At 47.2% G+C, this 17,360-nt stretch overlaps 1 protein-coding gene across 4 annotated transcripts in view; it reads left to right on the top strand.

Moving 5' to 3' along the window:
- Positions 1-17,360, top strand: part of LOC141141169 (catechol O-methyltransferase-like) — a 134,223-nt gene that overhangs the window by 77,107 nt on the left and 39,756 nt on the right. The window contains exon 1 of one of the 4 annotated variants that reach the window (XM_073628882.1): positions 10,195-10,215. The exons of 2 other annotated variants lie outside the window; for them this stretch is intronic. The gene's annotated coding sequence lies outside the window, so the exon portion shown is untranslated. Of the gene's footprint in view, positions 1-10,194; positions 10,216-10,256; positions 10,278-17,360 lie in introns of those variants that run through there. One more of the 4 variants, XM_073628879.1, reaches the window with a different exon arrangement.

The raw sequence follows: 17,360 nt of genomic DNA, 5'->3' as shown, positions 1-17,360 counted from the left end.
GTTGAATCTGAGGTGCGATTTAGTGTCGCTAAAAAGTGCGCTGAGTGTATCGGTACAATTCCGAATTAGGAAGCTGGTGTAATTCCTGAAGGAATCGTTTTTCGACAGAACACCTCTATGGTCACAAAAATCCGCAATTCGTATTGGACCTTTGGTCCACCAGGCTAAATTTTGGGGGTGAAGACCCAGGGTGAAGGAGGGGTTCCCAAGTAATGGAGCTAATGGAGTGTGCGGAGATTTAAATCCATGGGTGACTAGGAGTCTATCCCACAGGTTCAATGAATATGATAGGGTTGGATAAAGCATGACCGGCCTGTCCTTTGCTCACATCCACATTAAGTTCCCAATCTCCTTATTGGGATAAAGAGATGACTCCAAGGACATCCAAAGTGGTCGGAAATGTCATGAATGGAAGTGGAGCAACTGTGCCAATTGCGCAGCTTGATGGTATTTGACCAAGTCCAGTACTTCTAATCTCCCCCTCAATTTAGGTGTGTATAAAGTGTGCTTGAAACAGAGAATCTTCGGATCGGCAGCACACCCACACAGAAAGTAAAGTATAAAGTCGTTATTGAAGCATAAATATTAAAAGCACTGGATGGGTACAGGCAGGGGAAATGCAGGTAGGTTGACGTGTTTCACATATAGAAGTGCTTTGTCAAAACCACAGACATTGCAAAAACTACAAGCACATTTATATCACATAAATAACATGACAGCACACGTGCATCTCATTAAAATCAGAATCAGCTGTTGCAGCTTCAGACCAATAAAATCTCCTGTTCAGAAAATTGTTTAAAAACAAAAACGGAAACACAAAAAAGAAAGAGATTCTATTCCATATAGCAACCTTAAAGAGCAGAGGAAAAAGAGAAAAGGAAACTGCATCCTTCACCCCCTGATTTCAAAAGGTTATACACTACTCAAAAAAGTGAATGCTCCCTAATACAAAAGGAACGAGATGCCAGATACACAGAAAAACTAGAAACATAGCCAGCAGAGAAAAAATGACCAGCAGAGAAAAAATAGTCAACAAAGAATAAATAATGATAAATTACCAAAAGAATATATGTACAATGGCATATATGTACATCAATCATAAAAATGGGTTAAATCCCACTCAAAATTTAAACCCTGGGGAATTCTGGTACTAAGAGAAAATATCCAAAATACTTCCCACTTACACAGGATCCTGAACTTATCTCCTCCCCTACGTGGTGTGGCTATCTTCTCTATGCCCTGTATTTGTAGCAGGCTAGTGTCCCCGGATACTGCTTTAAAACCAACTGACAAAACCCTCTGCAATAAGTGACCAGTCTCTATCTGTCAATACCTCATCATTTAGGTTTGTGTGCTGTGGAATTCTCTCTTGATCATTTCAGAAATTATTCAGTGACTCACAAGGAATACATTTTTGGAATGTGTAGACTTTTTGTTGACACATAACTTTTTTTCTTTTGATGGGGGTTTCTATCTCCAGAGGTGCGGGGCAGCTATGGGAGCTCGTTTTTTAACCATGTCTCCCATGTACATAGCGTACATGGCGAGAGTGTACATGGGTTGGTGGGAGAGGCGATGCATTTTTGGGGATGGAAACCCCTTTCGATCAAGAATAACGTTTTACTGGTGATTCATAGAAGATCTGCTGTTCGTTTGCTCAGGCACTGTGGGTGATTTGGATCCTTTTTTGGATTATGTTAATGACAATCATCTAAACCTGCAGTTTACTGGGCAGATGAACAGCGAATCTATTTCCTTTTGGATGTCACGCATTTCAGTAGGGATGGTCATGTCTGGTCTAGCATATATAGGAAACCTAATCCTGGTAATGCGTTACTTCGTGCTGACTCGGGACAACCGTATCATGTTACACGTGGCATTCCTGTGGGACAGTTTCTAAGACTGCGGAGACTATGCAGTAGGGATGAGGATTTTCAAAAGGAAAGAAGCAGCATGAGTAAAAGATTTAGGAGCGTACAGTATTAGGTGTCCTACACTGCCGTCCATTGTTTGGGACACATCTTTATACCTTTAACAGTTTTTATCATGTTTACTGCTTTGATCGAGAGTTCCATACGTTACTTAGAGGGTTATCCATGTTACATAGATGAATATGTCCCCAGCTGGGGAATCTATCTTACAAAAGAAACTTAGTTTACTCTGCTGGTTCGCTCCACCTCTCTTGGTTGATGTGAGAGCTGTGCCAGAGCGGAAGCGTATGCCAACCTTGGCGAACTTGCCTCTATCTTGAGAACAGAGACGACTTCACGCAACGGCATGGAGGCTTGGTTCCTCCAACTAGTTACTGTTATACAGTTTTTGTGTTCTTATTTGATTGCACCCCTTTCAACGTACAGTATTACTTTGAAGAGGGCCAAATGAACCAATATAATATTGGAAAAATTAAAATTAATTTTTAAAAACTAGGATAAAATCGAGGTCAGGATCCCCTCTATATACATAGAATACAAAGCATAGAACTCATATTGGACATTACATATATAACTAAAGCCAGAACAGAATCAAGAATTATCAAAAAGCCTAGGCGAGGTAATGTTAGTGTTCCAGTGTTCTCAACCCCTTTTAGTCTTGAATTTAGGAAAATCGGGAATATTTTGCCAGGCAACAGGCAAAGTCATGGTCATCATAGCCAAAGTATTTGTCCAGGCAGTAGGCAGGAGCATGGTCCATAAACAGTGCAGGGTCAGTGCAGGTAGAGGCGTGGTCAGTTCTGGCAACAGGCAGAGGCATGATCAATTAACAGGCCAGGGTCAGACAGCAGCAGACAGAAATATCAGGCTTAGGCACTCGGCCAGGTAAGACCTGGGCAAAGGGGTGCAGGCTTCTTCTCACCCAAATCTCTTCAAAGCCTCTGTACTCTAGATCAGACCCTGATCTAGAAATTAAAAAACCCAGAGAAAAACAAAAACTGATTTTCTCTACACAGAACACTACTCTGAAGCCCCTCACATATGTGAAACCCCCGTGTTATCTTGAATCCCACTACTACAGTAGCAGGGCAAAAGATCAGTCCAAACGGCAGGCAGAAACATGGTCAATTAACAGGCCGAGGTCAGTTCAGGTGGCAGGCAGAAACGTGATTGATACAATCCAGGCAGTAGGTAGAAGCATTGTCAATAAACAAGCCAGGGTCAGCTCAGGTGGCAAGCAGAGGCATGGTCAGTTCAGGCGGCAGGCAGAGAGGCATGATCAGTGTGAAGGCAAATGGTCAGCACATTATATGGACATTGGATACTAGGAAATTACAGGAAGTCAGAATTACGTTCACGGTTCATACTTCACTAATATTGTAGTGAAGTATGGCAATGGTGGAAGCAGTCTCCAATGCATAGGCCTGGTTGGGAAGGAAACTGGGGACAATAATAAGGGGCGTTGCCTCTAACCCCCCATTTGGTGCATACCCAACATTTTTTTTACGTTTTTGGCCTGTTTCTCTGGAAGGGAAAATATGTGGAAAATGTTTGTTGTGAAGTCTGCTCACTGCATCTGAGCGAATGTTTTCTGGTGGAAGGCCTTCCTGGTACACAAGGGCAGTGACAATATCCTCCTGATATCTGAGCAAGGATCTTTTTAGTACCAGTGGTGGGTTCTTCTTGTTGCTAGCTGGGGCTCTATCATCTGATCATTATAATCGACACCCCCATGAACATATTGTACTTATGTACACATTTGGGTTTCTGGGCTGGGCCAACACTTCTTCGTTCTGCAAGCTCGCTGACTCCCCTCTCTGTAATTTTGGATTCGCCAGTCTTTGCAGGAAGACTATTAGCTCTCACTGTACCACATGCTAGAGTTTGCTTCAGGTAAAGATTGGGAAAGGGGCAGGCTGGTGTAATAGTTATCAGCATACAGATGATACCCCTGTTTGAAGAGTGGAAATGCAAGGTCCCAAACTACTTTTCCACTGGCCCAATATGGTTTGGGCAGTCAGAGGTGCAGCTGGGTGTCCTTTCCTTCCTACACACGGAAGGCATACCTGTACCCTATGGCTCTTTTGCACAGCTTGTACAGCTTCACCCCATATCTGGCCCTTTCACTGGTGATGAAATGCTTGATGCCCAGCCTGCAAGTGAAATGGACAAGAGACTCATCCACACAGATGTTTTTATCCAGGGTATACAACTGGGAAAAATTCTCAGAGAAAAAAATTAAGTAATGGCCGAATTTTGTAAAGTTCATCATATCCAAGGTAGTTTCGGAGAGGGCACTATGTATTATCGCTGAAATGGAGGAAATGCATGATCATTTCATATCGTGTTCTTGGCATGGGCATGTGATGAATGGGGTGGGTGGACCAGTAAGCATGCACTTCATTATTTTTGCAAGTCCCATATAAAATGTGAGGCCCAAAAGATTTTGAATTCCTCCACTGTTATAGTTTGCCTTTCAAACAGACAGGCATAACTTGAATTTGGGTTATTCTTGACATATTGTTGGGCATAAAGATCCACTGGTCCACAAATAAACATAATAAATCATTGGTGAAAAATAAATGTAAAAAAACCCAATGGTGCAAAATTTTCTGTGTTAGCCTGAACACCTGGCTGTGCAGTAAAAGTTGGGATATTAGCTGATCCTGAGTTAGTGGGAAGCCATACTCGGGTTTGCAAGTGCCTCTGGGAGAATAGTATTGGACCTAACCCTTGACGCTACACCCCACTAGTACTTGGCCTTTAATGCAGAGGTACTGTGCTGCCGGTGGTTGCCCCTGCACCATTGGTGGTTACCTGCTCCTCGTCAGAGCGCCACATTAGTTTTGCGTGCACCTTTTCCTCCTCCTCTGATTGTGTTACAGACCGGTCTCCACTGGTTCATACTCCGAATCAGAATCAGACAGAGAGAGCTCCCCGCTCGGTCATAATGAAATACCACCTAACTGGCAAAGAATTTTTTAGACATGGTGTACGCTGGCTCTGGTGACACTATACTGCTGTGATGGTCAGAGGCGGCTCTAGACTTTGTGAGGCCTTAGGGAAATCTTAGACATGAGGCCCCACTCACGCCCATAATGGGAAAAATTATTCAAGCAATAATATACTGTGTGTGTGTGTGTGTGTGTGTGTGTGTGTATGTGTATTATATTACACGCACACAACTATAGAGGAAATTTGTGCAGCTGCTACTAGCAATGTGTTAAAGTCAAAAAACATAAATCTCCATTTACATGAAGGTCAGGTTAATATAACCCAGTACAGAGTTCCCCCTTACATCAGAGTCTGCAGGATTACCCCTTACAGTGCAAGGGGAACTTTGATGTAAAGGGGAGTGCTGCAAATCATGATGTAAGGGGGAATGCTGAAGAATTTGATGTAAAGGGGAACTCTGATGTAAGAGGGGGCTCTGGTGACCAGAGATCACCTTATATCAGATGGCGCAGCATTCCCCTTTACATCAGAGTTCCCCTTTACATCAGAGTCTTGCATTTAAAACGGGAACTCTAATGTGGGGGGGGGACTCTGGTCAGAGATGGCCAGAGACTGTGCGGCCATGATACAAGAGATGGTCAGAGACTGTGTGACCATGATACAAAAAAGATGGTCAGAGACCCGTGCGGACATGGTACAAGGAATTGACAGAGACTGTGTGGACATGATACAAGAGATGGTCAGAGACTGCGCGTACATGATACAAGGGATGGTCAGAAGCTGTGTGGACATGACAACCATGCAAAACAGTGCCGACTTTGGGAGAAGGCTAGGGCGGCGTTAGAGCCTGACATTGGCTGCAGCTGATGAGATGTTCTCAGTGTGAGGGAGGGTTTCAGCTGGCTGGAACCTCCATGGCTTTACCCCAGTGTGTGCCAGCCTCCTCACCCTGCCCGCCTGGGGACACCCAGGGCCGTCTTTAATATTGAGTGGACCCTGGACAAACATTTTCCTGGCTCCCCCCACTTCTAGCAATTTCGCTCTCCACCCCAACATCCCAAAAAACAAACACGCACATAGACTTATCCAAAAAAAAACCCTTTAATAATGTAAACATAAAGATCTGGTTCACACTGACTGATTGCGCCAGGCTCACTGATTGATTGCTAGAGGTTACTGTACAATATTACCACTCAATGATTGGTTGCTAAAGGTTACTGCACATTATTACCGCTCATTGATTGGCTGCTAGAGATTACTGCAAATCATTACCTCTCACTGGGTGGCAGGGTAGTATTGTGGTGTGTGATGCAATTTTTGGGGTACACTTGGTTGGATGACAGGATGGCAGCATTGGGGTGAGAGGCTGAGATCATATCTCCCCTATAATAATAGGGGTAGGGTGGTAGGATGCAAGAGGTGGGGTAGAGAGGGATGTTAGGGATGTTGATGACAATGGGTGGGGTGGTAGGAAGCTGGCAGTGGGGTACAGGGGGGTGGAGATAAGGATGATGATGGGGTAGGGTGGTTGGATGCTAGTGGTGGGGTACAGGGGGATGATGGGGATGTTGATGACAGGGGTCAGGGTGGTAGGATGTCAGAGATGGGGTATGGGGATGAAGATGATGGGGTGGGGTGGTTGGAAGCTGGCAGTGTGGTACAGGGATTGAAGATGACACAGGGTGGGGTGGTAGGATGCTGGCAGTGGAGTACAGGGGGATGAAGATGACAGGGGTGGGATGGTAGGAAGCTGGCAGAACGGTACAGGGGGCTTGAAGATAACAGGGGTAGGGTGGTAGGAGGCTGGCAGAGGGGAAAAGGGGGATGAAGATGACAGGGTGGGATGGTAGTAAGCTGGCAGTGGACTACAGGGGTGATGAAGATGACAGGGGTGGGATGGTAGGAAGCTGGCAGAGGGGTACAGGGGGATGAAGATGACAGGGGTGGGGTGGTAGGAAGCTGGCAAAGGGGTACAGGGGGGATGAAGATTGCACAAGTTGGGGTGGTAGGAAGCTGGCACAGGGGTACAGAAGGGATGAAGATGACAGGGGCGGGTTGGTAAGAAGCTGGCAGTGGAGTACAGGGGGGTGATGATAGTGGGTTGGGTGGTAGGAAGCTGGCAGTGGAGTACAGAGGGGATGAAGATGACGGGTGGGGTGGTAGGAAGCTGGCAGAGGGGTACAGGGGGATGAAGATGACAGCGATGGGGCTGTAAGAAGCTGGCAGAGGGGAACAGGGGGGATGAAGATGACAGGGGTGGGGTGGTAGGAAGCTTCTGGCAGAGGGGTACAGGGGGGATGAAGATGACAGGGGTGGGGTGCTAGGAAGCTGGCAGAGGGGTGCAGGGGGATGAAGATGATGGATGGGGTGGTAGGAAGCTGGCAGAGGGGTAAAGAAGGATGAAGATGATGGAGTGGGGTGGTAGGAAGCTGGCAGTGGAGTACAGGGGGTATGAAAATGGCAGGGGTAGGGTGGTAGGAAGCTAGCAGAGGGAAACAGAGGGATGAAGATGACACAGGGTGGGGTGGTAGGAAGCTGGCAGAGGGGTACAGGGGGATGAAGATGACAGGGGTGGGGTGGTAGGAAGCTGGCAGAGGGGAACGGGGGGGGGGGGGTTAAGATGACAGGGGTGGGGTGGTAGGAAGCTGGCAGAGGAGTGCAGGGGGGGGTGAAGATGACAGGGGGGGGTGGTAGGAAGCTTGCAGAAGGGTGCAGAGGGGATGAAGATGATGGATGGGGTGGTAGGAAGCTGGCAGAGCGGTATAGGGAGAGGAAGATGACAGGGGTGGGGTGCAGGGGGGATGATGATGACAGGAGTTGGGTGGTGGGAAGTAGGCAGAGGGGATGAAGATGACAAAGGTGAGGTGGCAGAAAGCTGGCAGAGGGGTACAAGGGGGATGAAGATGACAAGGGTGGGGTGGTAGGAAGCTGGCAGAGGGGAACAGGGAGGATGAAAATGACATGGGTGGGGTGGTAGGAAGCTGGCAGAGGGGAACAGGGAGGATGAAAATGACATGGGTGGGGTGGTAGGAAGCTGGCAGAGGGGATGAAGATGACAGGTGTGGGGTGGTAGGAAGCTGGCAGAGGGGTGCAGGGGGGATGATGATGACATGAGGTAGGGTGGTGGGATTCCAGGCACAAGGAGATGATTAGGATAATAATGACAGGGGGTCAGTAGGTGGCCTCATATGCCGGATGGCATACATATCATCAGCGCTGTGTGTGTGTGTGTGTGTGGGGGGGGGGCAGAATTGATTTTTGGGGCGCCCTCGGTCAGGGGATGCTGTACCTTGAGGCTCTGGCAGACAGGCTCCCTGATGATCGCCAGGCGCCAGCTCTGGCAAGTCCTCCTCTGCAGACGGTCCATCCTAAAGAACGGATCGGAGAGCAACGCGGCCACTGCAGGCATTATCCGAGCTTCCAGCTCTGCACATGGCAGGAGATCAGAGCAAAGCCCGGCAGAAGGGGAGGAGCTGGACGAGGGAAGAACGCAGAGCCATCAACTGACCCTGAGAGCTCGGACAGTGCATTGCTGAAGAGCGGTATAGGGGGATGAAGATGACAGGGGTGGGGTGGTAGGAAGCAGGCAGAGGGGATGAAGATGACAGAGGTGGGGTGGTAGGAAGCTGACAGAGGGGTAAAGGGGGGTGAAGATGATGGGGTGGGGTGGTAGGAAGCTGGCAGTGGAGTACAGGGGGTATGAAAATGGCAAGGGTAGGGTGGTAGGAAGCTAGCAGTGGGGAACAGGGGGATGAAGATGAGACAGGGTGGGGTGAAGGGAAGCTGGCAGAGGGGTACAGGGGGATGAAGATGACAGGGGTGGGGTGGTAGGAAGCTGGCAGAGGGGAACAGGGGGGGTGAAGACAGGGGTGGGGTGGTAGGAAGCTGGCAGAGGAGTGCAGAGGGGATGAAGATGACAGGTGTGGGGTGGTAGGAAACTGGCAAAGGGGTGCAGGGGAATGAAGATGATGGATGGGGTGGTAGGAAGCTGGCAGAGCGGTATAGGGAGAGGAAGATGACAGGGGTGGGGTGCAGGGGGGATGATGATGACAGGGGTGGGGTGGTAGGAAGTAGGCAGAGGGGCTGAAGATGACAAAGGTGGGGTGGTAGGAAGCTGGCAGAGGGGTACAGGGGGGATGAAGATGACAGGGGTGGGGTGGTAGGAAGCTGGCAGAGGGGGACAGGGAGGATGAAAATGACATGGGTGGGGTGGTAGGAAGCTGGCAGAGGGGATGAAGATGACAGGTGTGAGGTGGTAGGAAGCTGGCAAAGGGGTGCAGGGGGGATGATGATGACAGGAGGTAGGGTGGTGGGATGCCAGGCACAGGGAGATGATTAGGATAATAATGACAGGGGGTCAGTAGGTGGCCACATATGCCGGATGGCATACATATCATCAGAGCTGTGTGTGTGGGGGGGGGGCGGGTGGCAGAATTGATTTTTGGGGCGCCCTCGGTCAGGGGATGCTGTACCTTGAGGCTCTGGCAGACAGGCTCCCTGATGATCTCCATGCGCCAGCTCTGGCAAGTCCTCTGCAGACGATCCATCCTGGAGAGCGGATCGGAGAGCAACATGGCCGCTGCAGGCATTATCCGAGCTTCCAGCTCTGCACATGGCAGGAGATCAAAGCAAAGCCCGGCAGAAGGGGAGGAGCTGGACGAGGGAAGTACACAGAGCCATCCACTGACCCTGAGAGCTCGGACAGTGCAGTGCTGAAGTAGTCAGTCTGCTACTGGCAGGGGAAAACTGACCGGGGGACAGGCATATTAGGCAGCCGGCAAGGCCCCTGGGAGTGCGAGGCCTTAAGCAACTGCCTAATTTGCTTAATTAGAGAGCCGCCTCTGGTGATGGTGACACAGGAACAGATGTGGCTGCACTGATATTGATGATCGGGGCACTGATGAGTTTGCACTGATGAGACTGCATTGCACCTATGAGGCTGCATTGATGGGCGCTGATGAGGCTTCACTGATCAGGCTGTCACAGCAGAACCCAAAACAGCCCAAAACAATCAACTTCACTCCACTGACTACAGAGGAGCCAAAAATGAAATTTGCTTCAAGCTTTTAGCAACCTAGCTAGGAGAGTGCTGCAAGTATATTGTGACAAACAACCGCTGTCAGTTGGGGATGGAGCACATCCACTGTGTAGGATTTTGAGGTTCATGAGGTAAATAGGTGACAGTGAAAAGTCTGTAGCAGAATGCAGGGGGTTAAGCACAGGCCACACCTTGTTCCTCAAGGACAGGAGAGAAACAGAACCAGTCTAAGTGCAGTATGTGATAAAAGTTAAACATTTATTAAAGTATTGCACTTACAGGATAAAACAGGTAATGCGGCATGTACTTTTATTTTAGGTCTTATTTTGTGCAAAGCTGACCAATAAACACAGGTAGGAAGCCCTCAAACCATTGGATTCTTGGATTACCTTTCTGCGAGCTTTCTGCTTAAAGCTGAACCCCACAATTGGTGCTCAGATGCGGGCAATCGCTCTACTGATCCTCACTGAGCCTATGGAGTGTGACATAGTCTGAGCATGTCCTTGTGTGCTCGCCTGGGCTTAGTCACAGATCTGGGTTATGGTTCGGCAGCAGGACTCTTATCACGGATATTTTGTTTCTTTGAACTGTATTTTATTCACTAATTTGTTCATAACATATTTTGTGGGTAATATTTGTCATAGTATTATTATCACTATTTAATAATCATTCACTATACTCTATGTCCAGGGCTACACCGATTTACATCTATACAATTTTTGCCTTATATCGGGGTTATAGTGTTTAGCAGCAGGACCTTTATCATAGTTATTTTGTTCATTATTGTTTCTTTCATCTCAAGTTTTCCCTGCTTATGCATTTAGCGCAGTTCTTTATTTATTTTTAGTTACAGATCTGGACATGCCAAGCTCTGTTGTAAAGATAAGGGGGGAAATGTGCGTTCCTTTTTGGACTCTAGAAGCCTAGTTACCCTGGTTCATACCCGGCTGGTTAACCTTGAACAGTTGTGCCAGCTTCTGGTAGGAGTGGTATGTGTGCACTGTGACTGTAAAAAGTATTTCACACCGCTGGTGACTAGGAATGAGCCGAACACCCCCGCAGAACATGCGAACAGACCAAAAAGTCATGCAAACACACGAACCCCGTTAAAGTCTATGGGACTCAAACTTAAAAAATCAAAAGTGCTAATTTTAAAGGCTAATATGCAAGTTATTGTCATAAAAAGTGTTTAGGGACCCTGGTCCTGCCCCACAGGACATGTATCAATGCAAAAAAAAGTTTCAAAAACAGCCATTTTTTTCAGGAGCAGTGATTTTAATAATGCTTAAAGTGAAACAATAAAGGTGTAATATTCCTTTAAATATCGTGCCTGGGGGGTGTCTATAGTATGCCTGTAAAGTGGCGCATTTTTCCTGTGTTTAGAACAGTCCCTGCACAAAATGACATTTCTAAAGAAATAAAAGTCATATAAAACTGCTTGCAGCTGTAATGTAATGTAATGTCGGGTCCTGGCAATATGGATGAAAATTATTGATAAAAACGGCATGGGTACCCCCCCCCCCCCCCCCAGCCCATCACCAGGCCCTTTGGTTCTTGTATGGATATTAAGGGGAACCCTGCACCCAAATTAAAAAAAGAAAAGGCGTAGGGCCCCCAGGCCCTACATACTCTGAACAGCAGTATACAGGCGGTCCAAACAGGACAGGGACTGTAGGTTTGTTCTTAAGTTGAATCTGTTTGTAATTTGGAACAGGTACATTTTGTAAGTCTAGCTCCAGCCAAAAAAAACAATTTTTAAGCGTTTTGGATAACATAGGGAAGAGTTATCACCCCTGAAACATCTGTTTTGCTGTCTATGCCCCTGTTCAGAAGATTTCACCTCACTTTCTGTCCCAATGACAATTGGATTTTGAAAATTTGGGGTTATTAGGGAAACAAGGATTGGTGATAAAGCATCAGTGGAGACACCTTTTTCCCATATTAACTCTTACAGGAGAGAATTTACCTTCCTAGGGGTATATTTCCTCTCACTTCCTGTTGTCTCCCTCCGTTTGTAAGTAGGAGTGGTTTGTAAGTTGGATGTTTGAAAATAGGGGACCGCCTGTATATACTATACCGCCTGCCCTATACACTCTGTGCAAAATTGGGCCTTAGGTGTTGGTGGTACCAAAACACTGTAAGCCCTCACAGTTACTCTTGGTGGGCACTGGAATGGGCCCTGCTGCAAAATATTATATCAAGAATTGTAATTACAATACAGTGCAGCCGTAGTGCAGTTGCTATACGTTTCTGGTGGTGTGCACAGTACACAATACAGTGTAGTGCCGTGTTGCAAAACAAAATATACATCATGTCCAGAAGGCCACCAAGGAGAGGCAGACACTCACAGGCCACTAAAAGAGGGCAAGCAGGCTCTGTGTCTACAGTCAACAGTGCTTGGACATGGTGCATCCCCGATGGCCGTGGGGCACACTTGTCCTTTTTTTCTGCTGCTGGCTGTGTTAGTGAGCCAGAACATGCAGAAGAGTTGGTGGAGTGGATAACAAAGCCGTCCTCATCCTCCTCATCCTGTGTCACCCAGGCTCAGAGTAGTTTTCCTTCCTATGCAGCTGCCAAAGCGGCCTATTCCACCGGCTCCTTGTCCACAGTCACTCCTTCCATAGCCCAACCATCATGCATGGAGGAGTCCCCCGAACTATTCGACCACAGTGTCGGGTACATGCTGCTGGAGGGTGCACTGCAATTTGAAGGCTCAGATGTTGGTTCCCAGGTTGAGGAAGGGAGCAACATGAGCCTAGAGAGAGGGGGTGCCCAAGAAGGACAAGAAACTGGCAGTCATGTTCCCCCAGCTGCAGCATAGTGCCAAGTTTGCTCCAGTGATGAGGAGGGAGGGGATGATGAGGTCACTGACTTTACTTGGGTGCCTGATAGAATAGAGGAGGAGGAGACACAACTCCAACGAGGCAGGATGTCCTCTAGGAGTTGGTGGAGTGAATAACAAAGCCGTCCTCATCCTGTGTCACCCAGGCTCAGAGTAGTTTTCCTTCCTATGCAGCTGCCAAAGCGGCCTATTCCACCGGCTCCTTTTCCACAGTCACTCCTTCCATAGCCCAACCATCATGCACGGAGGAGTCCCCCGAAATATTCGACCACAGTGTCGGGTACATGCTGCTGGAGGGTGCGCTGTGATTTGAAGGCTCAGATGTTGGTTCCCAGGTTGAGGAAGGGAGTAACGTGAGCCTAGAGAGAGGGTTACAAGGACAAGAAACTGGCAGTCATGTTCCTCCAGCTGTAGCATAGTGCCAAGTTTGCTCCAGTGATGAGGAGGGAGGGGATGATGAGATCACTGACTCTACTTGGGTGTCTGATAGAATAGAGGAGGAGGAGGAGTCACAACTCCAACGAGGCAGGATGTCCTCTAGGGGGCAGCTTAAGGGCAGCCACCCTAATGCATCACACCACAGAGCTCCGCAGGTGCAGACCGCTGCTGACTCCCCGCTGATTTTGAAAAGTTCCTTGCTATGGGCCTTTTTCGGACACGTGTGCAGCATATCGCACCATTGCTGTTTGCAACCTATGTCTGAAGCGGATCCAGCGTGGCCACAACAGCAGCCGCTTGGGCACCACATGCTTGACCAGACATATGACGACCTCCCATGCAGTCTTTTTCCCGTATACTATATTTGAGATTTAATATCTCTCAGATATGATTTGGGTTAAATGAGAGTTCTTTGACCATGAGTGAAAGCTTTAACACAATAACAACATTTATTGGTGAGTAGTTGAAAGTCTATCTAATACACAACCATCTATCTATATAGTCTACACTAAGGAAGAATATATTAGGTTAAAATAAGAGAATTTCATGAAGGAATACAGAGTATATTCCTGAAAACATTAATCTGCAAACATATTTAGCTACAAGTAAAATGCAGACCTTTCCCATTAATACTCTTTGCACCAAGGTTTCATTCTGATGGTTGCTCTCCCATAAAAGAGTGTGTTTCCCTCCCTTCTCGTCTGTGTATATCATTACACGCTGATGCCTCATTGGTTGGCATAGTGTGGCTCTGATTGGTGAGCTTCCCTATTCCTGGTTAAGGACTGGCTACATCTCCAATCCCTATACTTTGCATAAGTCAGCCCCTTTTAATGCAAATCCTTGTGACTATTCTGAGCAGGAGTTTAACTTGAATTTTCCCGGAAATTTAAGTATTGATTACAGGTTGGCCTCCCTTCATTGCATATCCCAGCATGGGATCCTTTGAAGTGAGTATGTGTAAAACAGTGAGGACTGGATCCCATTGTTTGTATACACAAGCCTAGACACTGACTTGTCTGGTCTACCAGAGATTTCTGTGAAGATAATATGTTCCGCCCTACATTGATAAAAGCTAAATTAAATATATTTATAAAATATAAATAAATTAAATATGAATTAAATATAAATTAAACATATTCATAATTACAATATCCTTTGGCAACAGCACTTGAAAGACCCACATCAAAGAAAAAGGCAGACTTCTTCTTGCTCATCATCTGGGATCTCCAACCCTACTCCAGTCCTCTCAAAAACTTGCACTGAGAGGAATGAAGGTATAGCAATAGGTTTCCCAAGTACTTGCAACCAATCTGCTAGCAGTATACCACCATCTGATTTTAGCAGGCAAATTTCCCTACCCCAGTTGCTAAACCGTAAAAATAAATTCGTTTCCCAGCCATCCACATGCTCACAGTCTGAATGCTAGCTTGAATGCCAGCTTTGCTAGTACTGCAACTACTGCCTTTTCAGCTGGTAGACTCTGCCCCCTTTCGTGAATTTGTGGAATGTGCTGTACCTCAGAGTCAAGTTCTAAAACGCTATTTCTTTTCATGGAAGGCCATTCGAGTTCTCTAACGGCATGTGGAAGGCAATGTTTTGTCTAGTTGGACAGGGCGGTCAGCAGTAAGGTATATATTACTGTAGACTCATGGTCTAGCGGGCATGGGCAGGGATGTTACCTTTCCTTCACAGTGCACTGGGTAACTCTCCTGGCAGCTGGGAAGGATGCAGGACAGGCTTCAGTATTGTTGGAGCTTGTTCCGCTACCATGCCTCCAAAATGCTAGCGGTGATTCTGCCACAGCTCTCTCCTCCACCCCCTCCTCTTCTTCTTCCTCTATGGCCTCTTCTGCAGATTTGTTCTCTGAACCAGTGGTGCTCCGTAAGCGTTCAAGGGGCTACGCAAGCACTGTGGAAGGAAATTCCACATCCTTGCCACTCTTATAGTAAAGAACCCTCTACGTAGTTTAAGGTTAAACCACTGCTTAGGGGACAGAAGCAACAATGGGGCAGAGATTCTGTCAGCTCTGCAGGGGCAGGCTCAGAGATGGTTGACGCCATGCCAGCTTCAGCCAGGAATGGTTGTATGCGACAATGGCACCAACCTTCTCTCCGCCCTCCGACAGGGACACTTAACCCATGTTCCATATTTGGCACACATCCTGAATTTGGTGGTGAAGCGGTTCTTGAGCAGGTACCCAGGCTTACAAGATCTCCTGAGTCAGGCCAGAAAAGTCTGTGGTAATTTCCAATGGTCATACAATGCCAGTGCTTGGCTGGCTGACATTCAAAGGGAATGCAACCTGCCCACCAATCGCCTCATTTGTGACATGTCCACTAGGTGGAAGTCAACGTTGGCAATGCTGCAGCGGCTGTACAGGCAGCAGAGGGCCATCAATGAGTACCTGTGTGAGTATGGCACCAGGACAGGGTCAGGGGAGCTTGGTTTCTTTTTGCCATGCCAGTGGCTACTGATCAAGGATGCATGCACTGTCCTGTCACCATTTGATGAGGACACGAGGATGGTGAGCAGCGACAATGCATGCATCAGTGATACTGTCCATCTTGTCTTGCTGTTGGAGCACATGCTTCATGGAATAATGGACAGGGCACTTGAGGCAGAACAGTGTGAGGAAGAGGAGGACTTTCAAGGCCCCCTTTATCCAGATATTATTCCTGCAGGCCCGCAAAACACACAGGAAGAAGAGGAGGAAGAGGATTGTGTCAGCATGGACGTGGAGGATAACACTCAGCAACAGTCTTCAAGGGATGGTTTTCCCCAGAAACCCAAGGAGTTGTACGTGGCTGGAAGGAGGTTGTTACAGATCATGTGATCCTTAGTGACCCAGAGGACTCAGAATCGAATGCCTCTGCAAACTTTCGCAGGCTTTGCCGAATCAGGGAGGCCATGCAGCTTAAGGACCCTAGGATTCGTAGTATCAAAGAGAAGGAATCATTACTGGCTGGCAACCCTTCTTGATCCATGTTAAAAGGGTAAGGTTGCAGAACTCATCCTGCCTTCACAGAGGGAGCAGAGGATGAAACATCTTCAGGAGGCCTTGAAGAAAGGTTTGTGCAATGCATTTCCATACCCTGTGAGGTTACAATCTCCTGGTGTTGGACAACATGTTGCTGAGTCTTCCGTCAGGTCACCTGAGGCCAGGTGACAGATGCACACCGTTGGGGTCAGGAGTGCACCGCAAAGGTAGTGGACCCTATGACTGACTGCTGCAGATGGGAGTCTGGTGGTTAAGGAAGGCAGGTCCGCTGGAACACCAACACGCATCCCACAGGGGCTAGAGTGTAAGATTCATCATACAGCAATGCGCTGCGCTCCCACAGTGCATTATGTGCCATTACACACCGCTCGAATTTGGTGCGAACGGCCCATAATGTTCGGTTTTCGACGAACGGGCGAACAGCCAATGTTCGAGTCAAACTCATGTTCGACCCGAACAGAAAGCTCATCCCTACTGGTGACCATTGAAACCATCTCAGGATTAGTTTGCCATGAATTAGCTGTGTCCCCAATACTGTTGAATACAGTAGTGTAATACTGGGGAGAGACTTTCCACTGTTCCAGCAACTTTGCAGTAGAAAGGAAAAGAGTTCTGAGCCTGAACTTTCTAGGGTTACTGCAGGGAGGACCCCCAACACCTTTGAACCAAAGGTTGATGATGCTGTAGGGGTGACCCCTGATAAAAACTTATCTTTTCCCTTAGCAGTGTTTGCAGGTGAACTGGAGGTGACCACTGAGACCCTTAAGAGGCTCGGTGTGCCAGAGCTAAAACAAGAAAAAATCCCCTATGTGGTGGACTTTTAAGGCACTATACTATTTCAAAGGATTTTAGTAAAGTGTATTGATAGTTTCAAAAATTTATGTATAAACAAGAGACAATATTCATGTATAAAAACAAGGAATGTTTGAGCATATCTGTAAATTTGTACACTGCTATACATATAAAAGTATATATAATACAGTTTATAATCTCTTGTGCCCAATGCGTTTCAGAGTGCTAAATTGCCTCCTTCTTCAGAGATGTGTGCGAGAAGAAACCATATTTCTAAAATAAAGTAATAGATGAATAAACACATAATAAATGACATTATATGGTGTATAGCATGTTTTGTCAGAAAAAATAGAACACTTACAG

Source organism: Aquarana catesbeiana, linkage group LG01, assembly GCF_042186555.1.
Source record: "Aquarana catesbeiana isolate 2022-GZ linkage group LG01, ASM4218655v1, whole genome shotgun sequence".
In the NCBI taxonomy this organism is placed as follows: Eukaryota; Metazoa; Chordata; class Amphibia; order Anura; family Ranidae; genus Aquarana; species Aquarana catesbeiana.
This window is presented reverse-complemented; position numbering and strand designations above follow the sequence as displayed.